We start from the raw sequence: 14,575 nt of genomic DNA on the forward strand, positions 1-14,575 counted from the left end.
TATTTTGTCCCTGATTAGCATGGAGGCAGGCTGACAGTTGCCTCTGCTCAAGGTATTTAAGAGACATAATTCATTCATAGATCTAGAAGTGCTCTCATTTGTTAACCCCTGTTTTTCTGCACAATGACACCACTTTCCACCACACCGATTTCCTGTGTGTGTGACAGGGGCAGGCTAACTGATGATTTAGCTGTCATACGCAAGCAACGAATTATCGAGGAGGAGGAAAAGGAGTCAATTATCCTAAAGAGAGATTACAGTCCTACAGAGAGGGTCCGGTCCTAAAGAGAGGGTCCGGTCCTAAAGAGAGGGTCCTAAAGAGAGGGTCCGGTCCTAAAGAGAGGGTCCTAAAGAGAGGGTCCAGTCCTAAAGAGAGGGGCCAGTCCTAAAGAGAGGGTCCTAAAGAGAGGGTTCAATCCTAAAGAGAGGGTCCAGTCCTAAAGAGAGGGTCCTAAAGAGAGGGTGCTAAAGAGAGGGCCCAGTCCTAAAGAGAGGGTCCAGGCCTGTGTGGCCTAAGGGGGCCTTTCCGTATTTACCAAAATAATTTCACAGGGAAATGAGATGAGGGACCTAGGGAGTAGGATAGGAGGGAAATGTGATGAGGGACCTAGGGAGTAGGATAGGAGGGAAATGAGATGAGGGACCTAGGGAGTAGGATAGGAGGGAAATGTGATGAGGGACCTAGGGAGTAGGATAGGAGGGAAATGTGGTGAGGGACCTAGGGAGTAGGATAGGAGGGAAATGTGGTGAGGGACCTAGGGAGTAGGATAGGAGGGAAATGTGGTGAGGGACCTAGGGAGTAGGATAGGAGGGAAATGTGGTGAGGGACCTAGGGAGTAGGATAGGAGGGAAATGTGGTGAGGGACCTAGGGAGTAGGATAGGAGGGAAATGAGATGAGGGACCTAGGGAGTAGGATAGGAGGGAAATGAGATGAGGGACCTAGGGAATAGGATAGGAGGGAAATGAGATGAGGGACCTAGGGAGTAGGATAGGAGGGAAATGTGGTGAGGGACCTAGGGAGTAGGATAGGAGGGAAATGAGATGAGGGACCTAGGGAGTAGGATAGGAGGGAAATGTGGTGAGGGACCTAGGGAGTAGGATAGGAGGGAAATGAGATGAGGGACCTAGGGAGTAGGATAGGAGGGAAATGTGGTGAGGGACCTAGGGAGTAGGATAGGAGGGAAATGTGATGAGGGACCTAGGGAGTAGGATAGGAGGGAAATGAGATGAGGGACCTAGGGAGTAGGATAGGAGGGAAATGTGGTGAGGGACCTAGGGAGTAGGATAGGAGGGAAATGTGGTGAGGGACCTAGGGAGTAGGATAGGAGGGAAATGTGGTGAGGGACCTAGGGAGTAGGATAGGAGGGAAATGTGATGAGGGGCCTAGGGAGTAGGATAGGAGGGAAATGTGATGAGGGACCTAGGGAGTAGGATAGGAGGGAAATGTGGTGAGGGACCTAGGGAGTAGGATAGGAGGGAAATGTGGTGAGGGACCTAGGGAGTAGGATAGGAGGGAAATGAGATGAGGGACCTAGGGAGTAGGATAGGAGGGAAATGTGGTGAGGGACCTAGGGAGTAGGATAGGAGGGAAATGTGGTGAGGTACCTAGGGAGTAGGATAGGAGGGAAATGTGGTGAGTGACCTAGGGAGTAGGATAGGAGGGAAATGTGATGAGGGACCTAGGGAGTAGGATAGGAGGGAAATGTGGTGAGGGACCTAGGGAGTAGGATAGGAGGGAAATGTGGTGAGGGACCTAGGGAGTAGGATAGGAGGGAAATGTGGTGAGGGACCTAGGGAGTAGGATAGGAGGGAAATGTGATGAGGGACCTAGGGAGTAGGATAGGAGGGAAATGTGATGAGGGACCTAGGGAGTAGGATAGGAGGGAAATGTGATGAGGGACCTAGGGAGTAGGATAGGAGGGAAATGTGGTGAGGGACCTAGGGAGTAGGATAGGAGGGAAATGTGGTGAGGGACCTAGGGAGTAGGATAGGAGGGAAATGTGGTGAGGGACCTAGGGAGTAGGATAGGAGGGAAATGTGGTGAGGGACCTAGGGAGTAGGATAGGAGGGAAATGTGGTGAGGGACCTAGGGAGTAGGATAGGAGGGAAATGAGATGAGGGACCTAGGGAGTAGGATAGGAGGGAAATGAGATGAGGGACCTAGGGAGTAGGATAGGAGGGAAATGAGATGAGGGACCTAGGGAGTAGGATAGGAGGGAAATGTGGTGAGGGACCTAGGGAGTAGGATAGGAGGGAAATGTGGTGAGGGACCTAGGGAGTAGGATAGGAGGGAAATGAGATGAGGGACCTAGGGAGTAGGATAGGAGGGAAATGTGGTGAGGGACCTAGGGAGTAGGATAGGAGGGAAATGAGATGAGGGGCCTAGGGAGTAGGATAGGAAGGAAATGTGGTGAGGGACCTAGGGAGTAGGATAGGAGGGAAATGTGATGAGGGACCTAGGGAGTAGGATAGGAGGGAAATGTGGTGAGGGACCTAGGGAGTAGGATAGGAGGGAAATGTGATGAGGGACCTAGGGAGTAGGATAGGAGGGAAATGTGGTGAGGGACCTAGGGAGTAGGATAGGAGGGAAATGTGGTGAGGGACCTAGGGAGTAGGATAGGAGGGAAATGTGGTGAGGGACCTAGGGAGTAGGATAGGAGGGAAATGTGATGAGGGGCCTAGGGAGTAGGATAGGAGGGAAATGTGATGAGGGACCTAGGGAGTAGGATAGGAGGGAAATGTGGTGAGGGACCTAGGGAGTAGGATAGGAGGGAAATGTGGTGAGGGACCTAGGGAGTAGGATAGGAGGGAAATGAGATGAGGGACCTAGGGAGTAGGATAGGAGGGAAATGTGGTGAGGGACCTAGGGAGTAGGATAGGAGGGAAATGTGGTGAGGGACCTAGGGAGTAGGATAGGAGGGAAATGTGGTGAGGGACCTAGGGAGTAGGATAGGAGGGAAATGTGGTGAGGTACCTAGGGAGTAGGATAGGAGGGAAATGTGGTGAGTGACCTAGGGAGTAGGATAGGAGGGAAATGTGATGAGGGACCTAGGGAGTAGGATAGGAGGGAAATGTGGTGAGGGACCTAGGGAGTAGGATAGGAGGGAAATGTGGTGAGGGACCTAGGGAGTAGGATAGGAGGGAAATGTGGTGAGGGACCTAGGGAGTAGGATAGGAGGGAAATGTGATGAGGGACCTAGGGAGTAGGATAGGAGGGAAATGTGATGAGGGACCTAGGGAGTAGGATAGGAGGGAAATGTGATGAGGGACCTAGGGAGTAGGATAGGAGGGAAATGTGGTGAGGGACCTAGGGAGTAGGATAGGAGGGAAATGTGATGAGGGACCTAGGGAGTAGGATAAGAGGGAAATGTAGTGAGGGACCTAGGGAGTAGGATAGGAGGGAAATGAGATTAAAGCAGCAGTGCACATTAACTTGTATGCACGCACCCTCACACTCGCACGCACGTACGCACTCTTCCACAAAGACCCACCAACACACACACACACACTTACACTTACACACACACTCTCTCTGCTGTCTCCTAAGCGGTCCAGGGCAGGAGTACTGATCACTTCAGTAATCATCTATTTTCATACACACCTACTCCTCCTGACTGATACGGTTGAGCTTGGATAGCCAACCCATGACCGGCAGCCATTTAGCCATCATGTGCCAATTCTCCTCCTCCTCTTCTCTGTTCCTGACCTCAAATCAAAATGGGGCCCTGATTGACTGTGCTGCTCTGACTAATATCCAATAGTTTTTTTTTCTCTCTATCTCTCCCTCCCCAGTTGCCTTGACATATTTCCACGGATTGAGCATTTCTATCCTGTTTTTGATGAGGACTGGCAACGCAGCGCCGGAGGGTGGCGGAGATACCGATGCCTCACAGCGGACAGAAGCCTCAGACAGCGGTGGTGTGTGGTGGCAGCCTGGGCCAGCGAAGCCTCCTGTGACTGACAGGGCTAACACTTAGAGAGATGAGGGATAATGTGTTTGTCCCAAATGGTACCCTATTCCCTTTGTAGTGCACTACTTTTGACTAGGGGCCATTGGTCTGAGTGTACAAAAAAATAGGAACACCTTCCTAATATTGAGTTGCACCAACTTTTGCCCTCAATTCGTTGGGGCATGGACTCTACAAGGTGTCGAAGTGTTCCACAGGGATGCTGGCCCATGTTGACTCCAATGCTTCCCACAGTTGTGTGAAGTTGGCTGGATGTCCTTTGGTTGGTGGACCGTTCTTGATACAGGAAACTGTTGGGAAACTGTTGAGCGTGAAAAACCCAGCAGCGTTACAGTTCTTGACACACACCGGTGCACCTGGCACCTACTACCATACCCCTTTCAAAGGCAGTTAAATATTTTGTCTTGCCCATTCACCCTCTGAATGGCACACATACACAATCCATGTTTCAATCCTTCTTTAACCTGTCTCCCCCACTTCATCTACACTGATTGAAGTGGATTTAACAAGTGACATCAATAAGGGATCATAGCTTTTACCTGTATTCACCTGGTCAGTCTAAGTCATGGAAAGAGGAAAGAGTGTATAGGACGCATCCTATTAGAGGGCTGATAGAGGACTGATAGAGGGCTGATAGAGGGCTGATAGAGGGCTGATAGGGGACTGATAGGGGACTGATAGAGGGCTGATAGATGGCTGATAGGGGACTGATAGAGGGCTGATAGATGGCTGATAGGGGACTGATAGAGGGCTGATAGGGGACTGATAGAGGGCTGATAGAGGACTGATAGAGGGCTGATAGAGGGCTGATAGAGGGCTGATAGGGGACTGATAGAGGGCTGATAGAGGGCTGATAGGGGACTGATAGAGGGCTGATAGAGGGCTGATAGAGGGCTGATAGAGGGCTGATAGGGGACTAATAGAGGGCTGATAGAGGGCTGATAGAGGGCTGATAGAGGGCTGATAGAGGGCTGATAGAGGGCTGATAGGGGACTAATAGAGGGCTGATAGAGGGCTGATAGCTCTGTAATGGGTTTTAATACTGGAATTCAACCGGGAGCCCCACCGGGACAGGCTGCTTGATGTGCAGCCAGACAGGTGGGTTTTTCCACAAGGAAGGGAGCAACTCTCTTGGGTTCTTAGGGGAGGATGAAGGGAAGAAGAAAGAAGAGGAGAGAGGCTCAAATTTAAAGAGCAGCAGGCCAGCCACGGATCCAGTTTAACACAAGGAGGAAATTAAGTAGTTTTCCACTGGATGATTAACCTGGTTTTTATCCTCCATATTCCTGTACGGTGTCCATATTCGGACAATCTCAGTCTCCGCAGGACTTGTTTCAATGTCAGGCTGTCCTAATATGGACACCGTACTACTGCTCTTTACTTTGGACTAGTAGAGAAGCCGCTTAAAAAATAAGTTGTCTTTTGTTTTGGATGCATTTCTCAGTTGTAAATCAGGATGGAGGGGAAATGATCTCCACCATCCAAATGATTGTATTTCCTAAATGGTTGAAGTGATGAGTTTTAAATGGTTTTAATCTGAGATGGCTCAATGGCAGTAGGGATCTCATTTTTAAAACAATGGACAATATCCCCGTCCTGTGATGCATTGTGACAACGGATCAATCGGCATGCTGCTCATTCAAGCTGCCCAGAGTTCTAACATCCAGAGGTGAAAAAATTTTAGCTATATTTTGCGCATATAACAAGAAACTGTTTTAAGTTATAAGACAGGCTAACACATCTGGGGTGTTACTGTTAAAACCAGTGGGATAGTTTATGGAGAGATTAGAGAGAGTGAATCAAAGACGCTTTCAAAGCTCTGGCAGAAACGGAGCGGTTGTCTGGTGCTGGGTATCGACTGATGGCTGATGCTTCATGGTTTTAAAAGCACGAAGGGCTTGGAGCAGAGCTTTGGCAGCCAGTTTTGAGGGTGCATCCAAATGACACCTTATTCCCTATTTAGTGCACTGCTTTTGACCAGGGCTCATAGGGGCATCCTATTCCCTATATAGCGGGGCTCCCGAGTGGCGCAGCGGTCTAAAGCACTGCATCGTAGAGCTTGAGGCGTCACTACAGACCCTGATTCGATTCCAGGCTGTATCACAATCGGCCGTGATTGGGAGTCCCATAGGGCGGCGAACAAATTGGCCCAGCGTCCTCCGGGTTGTGGTTTGGTCGGGGTAGGCCGTCATTGTAAATAAGAATTTGTTCTTGCCTGGTTAAAAAATGGGTGACTCTGTCTCAGCAACACCAACACCAAAGCTACTCTTATTTTGTCTTTGGCTCTACAATTGAGAACGAATGGATCACTTGAAGAACATCGTGGACCCGGAGAGCCCCAGTCACAGGGAAGATTTAGAGGGGCATTAGCCAACAGCAGCCCAGTGGTGGTGTTGGACAGCAGAACTCACAAGAGGGAGGATATGGATAAATAAAGTCTTCTGATTTGGCCACATGAATCACAAGTTACATCCCAAATGGTACTCAAATCATGTACTTCCGGCGCCGACCGAGATGGTCGCGTTCCTTCGCTTCGCGTTCCTAGGAAATTATGCAGTATTTTGTTTTTTATGTGTTATTCCTTACATTGGTACCCCAGGTAATCTTAGGTTTCATTACATACAGTCGGGAGGAACTACTGAATATAAGAGCAACGTCAACTCACCATCGTTACAACCAGGAATATGACTCTCCCGAAGCGGATCCTGTGTTTTGCCTTCCACCCAATACAATGGATCTGATTCCAGCCGGCGACCCTAAACAACGACGCCGTAAAAGGGGCAAACGAAGCGGTCTCCTGGTCAGGCTTCGGAGACGGGCACATCGCGCTCCACTCCCTAGCATACTACTCGCCAATGTCCAGTCTCTTGACAATAAGGTTGATGAAATCCGAGCAAGGGTAACATTCCAGAGAGACATCAGGGATTGTAACGTTCTTTGCTTCAGGGAAACATGGCTCACTCGAGAGACGCTAACGGAGTCGGTGCAGCCAGCTGGTTTCTTCACGCATCGCGCCGACAGAAACAAACATCTTTCTGGTAAGAAGAGGGGCGGGGGTGTATGCCTTATGATTAACGAGACGTGGTGTGGTCATAACAACATACAGGAACTCAAGTCATTCTGTTCACCTGATTTAGAATTCCTCACAATCAAATGTCGACCGCATTATCTACCAAGGGAATTCTCTTCGATTATAATCACAGCCGTATATATTCCACCCCAAGCAGACACATCGATGGCCCTGAACGAACTTTATCTGACTCTTTGTAAACTGGAAACCACACACCCTGAGGCTGCATTCATCGTAGCTGGGGATTTTAACAAGGCTAATCTGAAAACAAAACTCCCTAAATTCTATCAGCATATCGATTGTGCTACCAGGGCTGGTAAAACCTTGGATCATTGTTATACTAACTTCCGCGACGCATATAAGGCCCTCCCCCGCCCTCCTTTCGGAAAAGCTGACCACGACTCCATTTTGTTGCTTCCAGCCTACAAACAGAAACTAAAACAGCAAGCTCCCGCGCTCAGGTCTGTTCAACGCTGGTCCGACCAATCTGATTCCACGGTTCAAGACTGCTTCAATCACGTGGATTGGGATATGTTCCGCATTGCGTCCAACAACAACATTGACGAATACGCTGATTCGGTGAGCGAGTTCATTAGAAAGTGCATTGACGATGTCGTACCCACAGCAACGATTAAAACATACCCAAACCAGAAACCGTGGATTGATGGCAGCATTCGCGTGAAACTGAAAGCGCGAACCACTGCTTTTAACCAGGGCAAGGTGACCGGAAACATGACCGAATACAAACAGTGTAGCTATTCCCTCCGCAAGGCAATCAAACAAGCTAAGTCCCAGTATAGAGACAAAGTAGAGTCGCAATTCAACAGCTCAGACACAAGAGGTATGTGGCAGGGTCTACAGTCAATCACGGATTACAAAAAGAAAACCAGCCCCGTCGCGGACCAGGATGTCTTGCTCCCAGACAGACTAAATAACTTTTTTGCTCGCTTTGAGGACAATACAGTGCCACTGACACGGCCCGCTACCAAAACCTGCGGGCTCTCCTTCACTGCAGCCGAGGTGAGTAAAACATTTAAACGCGTTAACCCTCGCAAGGCTGCAGGCCCAGACGGCATTCCCAGCCGCGTCCTCAGAGCATGCGCAGACCAGCTGGCTGGTGTGTTTAAGGACATATTCAATCAATCCTTATCCCAGTCTGCTGTTCCCACATGCTTCAAGAGGGCCACCATTGTTCCTGTTCCCAAGAAAGCTAAGGTAACTGAGCTAAACGACTACCGCCCCGTAGCACTCACTTCCGTCATCATGAAGTGCTTTGAGAGACTAGTCAAGGACCATATCACCTCCACCCTACCTGACACCCTAGACCCACTCCAATTTGCTTACCGACCCAATAGGTCCACAGACGTCGCAATCGCAACCACACTGCACACTGCCCTAACCCATCTGGACAAGAGGAATACCTATGTGAGAATGCTGTTCATCGACTACAGCTCAGCATTTAACACCATAGTACCCTCCAAACTCGTCATCAAGCTCGAGACCCTGGGTCTCGACCCCGCCCTGTGCAACTGGGTCCTGGACTTCCTGACGGGCCACCCCAGGTGGTGAGGGTAGGTAACAACATCTCCACCCCGCTGATCCTCAACACTGGGGCCCCACAAGGGTGCGTTCTGAGCCCTCTCCTGTACTCCCTGTTCACCCACGACTGCGTGGCCATGCACGCCTCCAACTCAATCATCAAGTTTGCGGACGACACTACAGTGGTAGGCTTGATTACCAACAACGACAAGACGGCCTACAGGGAGGAGGTGAGGGCCCTCGGAGTGTGGTGTCAGGAAAATAACCTCACACTCAACGTCAACAAAACAAAGGAGATGATTGTGGACTTCAGGAAACAGCAGAGGGAGCACCCCCCTATCCACATCGACGGGACAGTAGTGGAGAAGGTGGAAAGTTTTAAGTTCCTCGGTGTACACATCACGGACAAACTGAATTGGTCCACCCACACAGACAGCGTTGTGAAGAAGGCGCAGCAGCGCCTCTTCAACCTCAGGAGGCTGAAGAAATTCGGCTTGTCACCAAAAGCACTCACAAACTTCTACAGATGCACAATCGAGGGCATCCTGTCGGGCTGTATCACCGCTTGGTACGGCAACTGTTCCTACCTGCCCTCCAAGACACCTACACCACCGATGTCACAGGAAGGCCATAAAGATCATCAAGGATAACAACCACCCGAGCCACTGCCTGTTCACCCCGCTATCATCCAGAAGGCGAGGTCAGTACAGGTGCATCAAAGCAGGGACCGAGAGACTGAAAAACAGCTTCTATCTCAAGGCCATCAGACTGTTAAACAGCCACCACTAACATTTAGTGGCCGCTGCCAACATACTGACTCAACTCCAGCCACTTTAATAATGGGAATTGATGGAAATTATGTAAAAATGTATCACTAGCCACTTTAAACAATGCCACTTAATATAATGTTTACATAGCCTACATTACTCATCTCATATGTATATGTATATACTGTACTGTATATCATCTACTGCATCTTGCCATCTTTATGTAATACATGTATCACTAGCCACTTTAAACTATGCCACTTTATGTTTACATACCCTACATTACTCATCTCATATGTATAGACTGTACACTATACCATCTACTGCATCTTGCCTATGCCGTTCTGTACCATCACTCATTCATATATCTTTATGTACATATTCTTTATCCCTTTACACTTGTGTGTATAAGGTAGTAGTTGTGGAATTGTTAGGTTAGATTACTTGTTGGTTATTACTGCATTGTCGGAACTAGAAGCACAAGCATTTCGCTACACTCACATTAACATCTGCTAACCATGTGTATGTGACAAATAAAATTTGATTTGATTTGATTCCCTGTATAACACACTACTGACCAGAGCCTTATATGGTGCCATCTGATCTGAGTCTTATATTGGTGCCATCTGATCTGAGTCTTATGTTGGTGCCCTCTGATCTGAGTCTTATATTGGTGCCATCTGTCCAGAGTCTTATATTGGTGCCATCTGTCCAGAGTCTTGTATTGGTGCCCTCTGATCTGAGTCTTGTATTGGTGTCCTCTGATCTGAGTCTTATATGGTGCCATCTGATCTGAGTCTTATTTTGGTGCCATCTGTCCAGAGCTTTATATTGGTGTCATTTGTCCAGAGCCTTAAATGGGTGCCATTTGACCAGAGTCTTATATTGGTGCCATTTGACCAGAGTCTTATATTGGTGCCATTTGTCCAGAGTCTTATATTGGTGCCATTTGACCAGAGTCTTATATTGGTGCCCTCTGATCTGAGTCTTGTATTGGTGTCCTCTGATCTGAGTCTTATATGGTGCCATCTGATCTGAGTCTTATTTTGGTGCCATCTGTCCAGAGCTTTATATTGGTGTCATTTGTCCAGAGCCTTAAATGGGTGCCATTTGACCAGAGTCTTATATTGGTGCCATTTGACCAGAGTCTTATATTGGTGCCATTTGTCCAGAGTCTTATATTGGTGCCATTTGACCAGAGTCTTATATTGGTGCCATTTGACCAGAGTCTTATATTGGTGCCATTTGTCCAGAGTCTTATATTGGTGCCATTTGTCCAGAGTCTTATATTGGTGCCATTTGACCAGAGCCTTATATGGGTGCCAATTTATCAAATGGTCACTGGACTATTACATTGAACCCCTCCCCCCCATTTGTTTTGTACACTGCTGCTACACACAAAGCAGAGACCGAGTACGAGAATAGAACTGGAATGGAAATAGTAATTTTTTTCTGAATTATTGATCAATGGTTCAGAGACATGGGAGGAATATGTCTTCTGAAATAGGATACTTGTTATTTGGCCATTGGCTAGTTTTATTGCAAGGAATTCTAATTGGTCAACCACAGGCTAGGGCTGGGTTATAAAACTACATGCTGTTCCTTTGTTCTGTGGATAGAGAATCACTGGAGAGAACCACAGGAGAGCATCACTGAGGACAGGGGAGAATGACCATCTACCTCCCCGTTTGATTTGTCCTCTTTGAATAAACCTATTTTCCTCCCCCTGATTTGCTTTGGAGTTTGTGTTATTAAAGAATAACATAAATTGCTAACACTGGGTAACTTATTCAGCTCCCCATTTTCCTCCACGAACAGTGTGTGTCCGAAACTACACCCTATTCCCTATATAGTGCATTACTTTTGACCAGGGCACATAGGGTGCCGTCCAGTGTTTAATTGCTAAATTGTAATTATTTCGCCGCTATGGCCTATTTATTGCCTTACCTCCCTAATCTTACTACATTTGCACACACTATATATAGACGTTTCTATTGTGTTATTGACTGTATGTTTGTTTATCCCATGTGTAACTCTGTGTTGTTTGTGTCGCACTGCTTTGCTCTATCTTGGCCAGGTCGCGGTTGTAAATGATAACTTGTTCTCAACTGGCCTACCTGGTTAAATAAAGGTGAAATAAAATAAATAAATAAACATCCACATTCATCACAAAGACTCCAGTCAGAGCAGTGGCTTGAGGGAGTAACACAACACAGACACTCTTACTGCAGGAGGGGTGTGTGTGTGTGCCTCTTACTGCAGGAGGGGTGTGTGTGTGTGCCTCTTACTGCAGAAGGGGTGTGTGTGTGTGCCTCTTACTGCAGGAGGGGCGTGTGTGTGTGTGCCTCTTATTGCGGGAGGTGTGTGTGTGTGCCTCTTACCCCGGGAGGTGTGTGTGTGCCTCTTATTGCGGGAGGTGTGTGTTTGTGCCTCTTATTGCGGGAGGTGTGTGTGTGTGCCTCTTACCCCGGGAGGTGTGTGTGTGCCTCTTATTGCGGGAGGTGTGTGTTTGTGCCTCTTATTGCGGGAGGGGTGTGTGTGTGCCTCTTATTGCGGGAAGTGGGTGTGTTTGTGCCTCTTATTGCGGGAGATGTGTGTGTGTACCTCTTATTGCGGGAGGTGGGTGTGTTTGTGCCTCTTATTGCGGGAGGTGTCTGTGTGCCTCTTATTGCGGGAGGTGTGTGTGTGTGTGTGCCTTTTATTGCGGGAGGTGGGTGTGTGTCCCTCTTATTGCAGGAGGTGTGTGTGTGTCCCTCTTATTGCGGGAGATGGGTGTGTTTGTGGGTCTTATTGCGGGAGGTTTGTGTGTGCCTCTTACTGCAGAAATGTGTGTGTGCCTCTTATTGCAGGAGGTGTGTGTGTGCCTCTTATCATAGGATGTGTATGTGTGTACCTCTTGTGCCTCTTACTGCGGTAGGTGAGTGTGTGCCTCTTACTGCAGGAGGTGTGTGTGTGTGACTGGCTGTGCATGATTTCTGCAGCGGGCTTAAGTGACAGGTAAATTGCAGGTTAAGTGGGAAACCGCCTTTTAACAAGAGACTTCGGGCTCTTGCAAATCGTTCTTAGTCTCTAATCTGAATACAAAAGGCAGGGGCGGAGGGGGATTAAAGATGACCCCTCAATGTGCTGTTTGTTCCCTGAGTGGAGGGCTTTGGAGGGTCCGGAGAAGAGGGAGAGGCCCCCAGGTTTGCCTTTGTGTGACGCGTCAGCGTTTAAAAACAACGGCCCCTACAATGAAGCCTCTTCAGTTGCTAATTTCACCCAGGACGACAAAAGAAAAGCTTGAGTCGTTGGCTTTGCCCCCAGAGTTCTTTGTCACCAAGCCTTGAGAAAGGGAGGAATGGAGGCAGGAGCCCGAGCAGGCTTCGGTGGCAGAGAGAGAGAAGGTGGGGGGGGGGATTCAGAGATTCTTCAAAGGACTGTTTATTTAATTGCGGATGAAATGCCATATAACGTGGCAGCCATTATCACCGGCTGCGAAAATGAAAACAAATCCTACTGATGTAGGATCTTAATTTGATCACTCTTTTGTTTCTGAGAATGTTTCTGCACAGCAGGAAATGCAAACTTGTAGTGTATTTGAGTTTTTAAAATGCTTCAAAAGTTTGTCATTTCCACTTTGAAATATCAGACTTTATTTGCCCTAACAAAAAATATAACTTCTACCTAAATGTCCATTAATTATAATCCACATAATAATTCACATTTCCTGTTGCAGGATTTTATTTTCCTGCTGTAGCAAACTGGCTCAAATGAATATCCTACATCTTTAGCTTTATTTAGAGACAGAAGAAAAGAAGAGAAGAGAGAAGGGCCGGGGTGAGGCAGGTAGGCGGTAGGGGTTCAAGGAAAGAGAGGAAGGCGCTTTGCGTTATCAACGTTTTAGAGGCTTACAGTCGAACGTATCCGGGCTCAGGAGAGAGGAGGCTGGGTGTTAGGAGGGCAAAATGAAGGAGTTTGAGGCGCAAGTCTCCAGGAATCGTCTTGGCTCCTGGATGAGGAGAGGACTAATTGATTCTCTGAAGTTTCCTGTCGTAGAGCCCGATTACAGGTGTGACCGGATTTTAAAGGAGAGGAGAAAAACAAGGGATCTGGAGGAGTGATGAGAAATCAAAGAGGAGAGAAGCTGCCACCATACAGATCAGGGGGAATGTTTGTCTGTCTGTCTGTCTGTGTGCGTGCGTGCGTGAGTTTGCTCTTTTCAGTGTAAGCTTTGACCAAGGCCCACTTCTCACTGTATCAAATCAAATCTTAATGGTCACATACACATATTTAGCAGATGTTATTGTAGGTGTAGTGAAATGCTGTCACGTTCGTCATAATAACTGGACCAAAGTGCAGCGTGATCTGCTTTCACATCTTTTTATTACTTGGTGAACCTCACAGCAAAACAAAACAATAAATCGCAAAACGAAACGTGAAGCTAATAATAGTGCTAACAGGCAACTAAACATAGTCAAGATCCCACAAAGCACAAAGGGGAAATGGCTGCCTATATATGATCCCCAATCAGAGACAACGACAAACAGCTGCCTCTGATTGGGAACCATACCTGGCCAAAATAGAAACATAATCCCCTAGATGACCCACACTAGTCACACCCCGACCTAACCAACATAGAAAATAAAAAGCTCTCTATGGTCAGGGCGTGACAAATGCTTGTGTTCCTAGCTCCAACAGTGCAGTAATATCTAACAATTCACAAAAATACACAAAAATCAAAAGTAAAAGAATGGAGTTAAGAAATACATAAATATTAGGACCAGTAATGTCGGAGTGCCATTGACTAAAATACAGTAGAATATAATACAGTATACAGTGTCTTGCAAAAGTATTCACCCCCTTTGCCGTTTTTCCTATTTTGTTGCATTACAACCTGTAATTTAAATTGATTTTTATTTGGATTTCATGTAATGGACATACACAAAATAGTCCAAATTGGTGAAGTGAAATGAAAAAAAGAACTTGTTTCAAAAAATTCAACAAAAAACCCCCCGGAAAAGTGGTGCGTGCATATGTATTCACCCCCTTTGCTATGAAGTCCCTAAATAAGATCTGGTGCAACCAATTACCTTCAGAAGTCACATAATTCATTAAATAAAGTCCACATGTGTACAATCTAAGTGTCACATGATCTGTCACATGATCTCAGTATTTATACATCTGTTTCAAAAGGCCCCAGAGTCTGCAACACCACTAAGCAAGGGGAACCACCAAGCAAGCGGCACCA

The sequence above is a fragment of the Salvelinus alpinus genome, chromosome 15 (genome assembly GCF_045679555.1).
Source record: "Salvelinus alpinus chromosome 15, SLU_Salpinus.1, whole genome shotgun sequence".
NCBI classification, from domain to species: domain Eukaryota; kingdom Metazoa; phylum Chordata; class Actinopteri; order Salmoniformes; family Salmonidae; genus Salvelinus; species Salvelinus alpinus.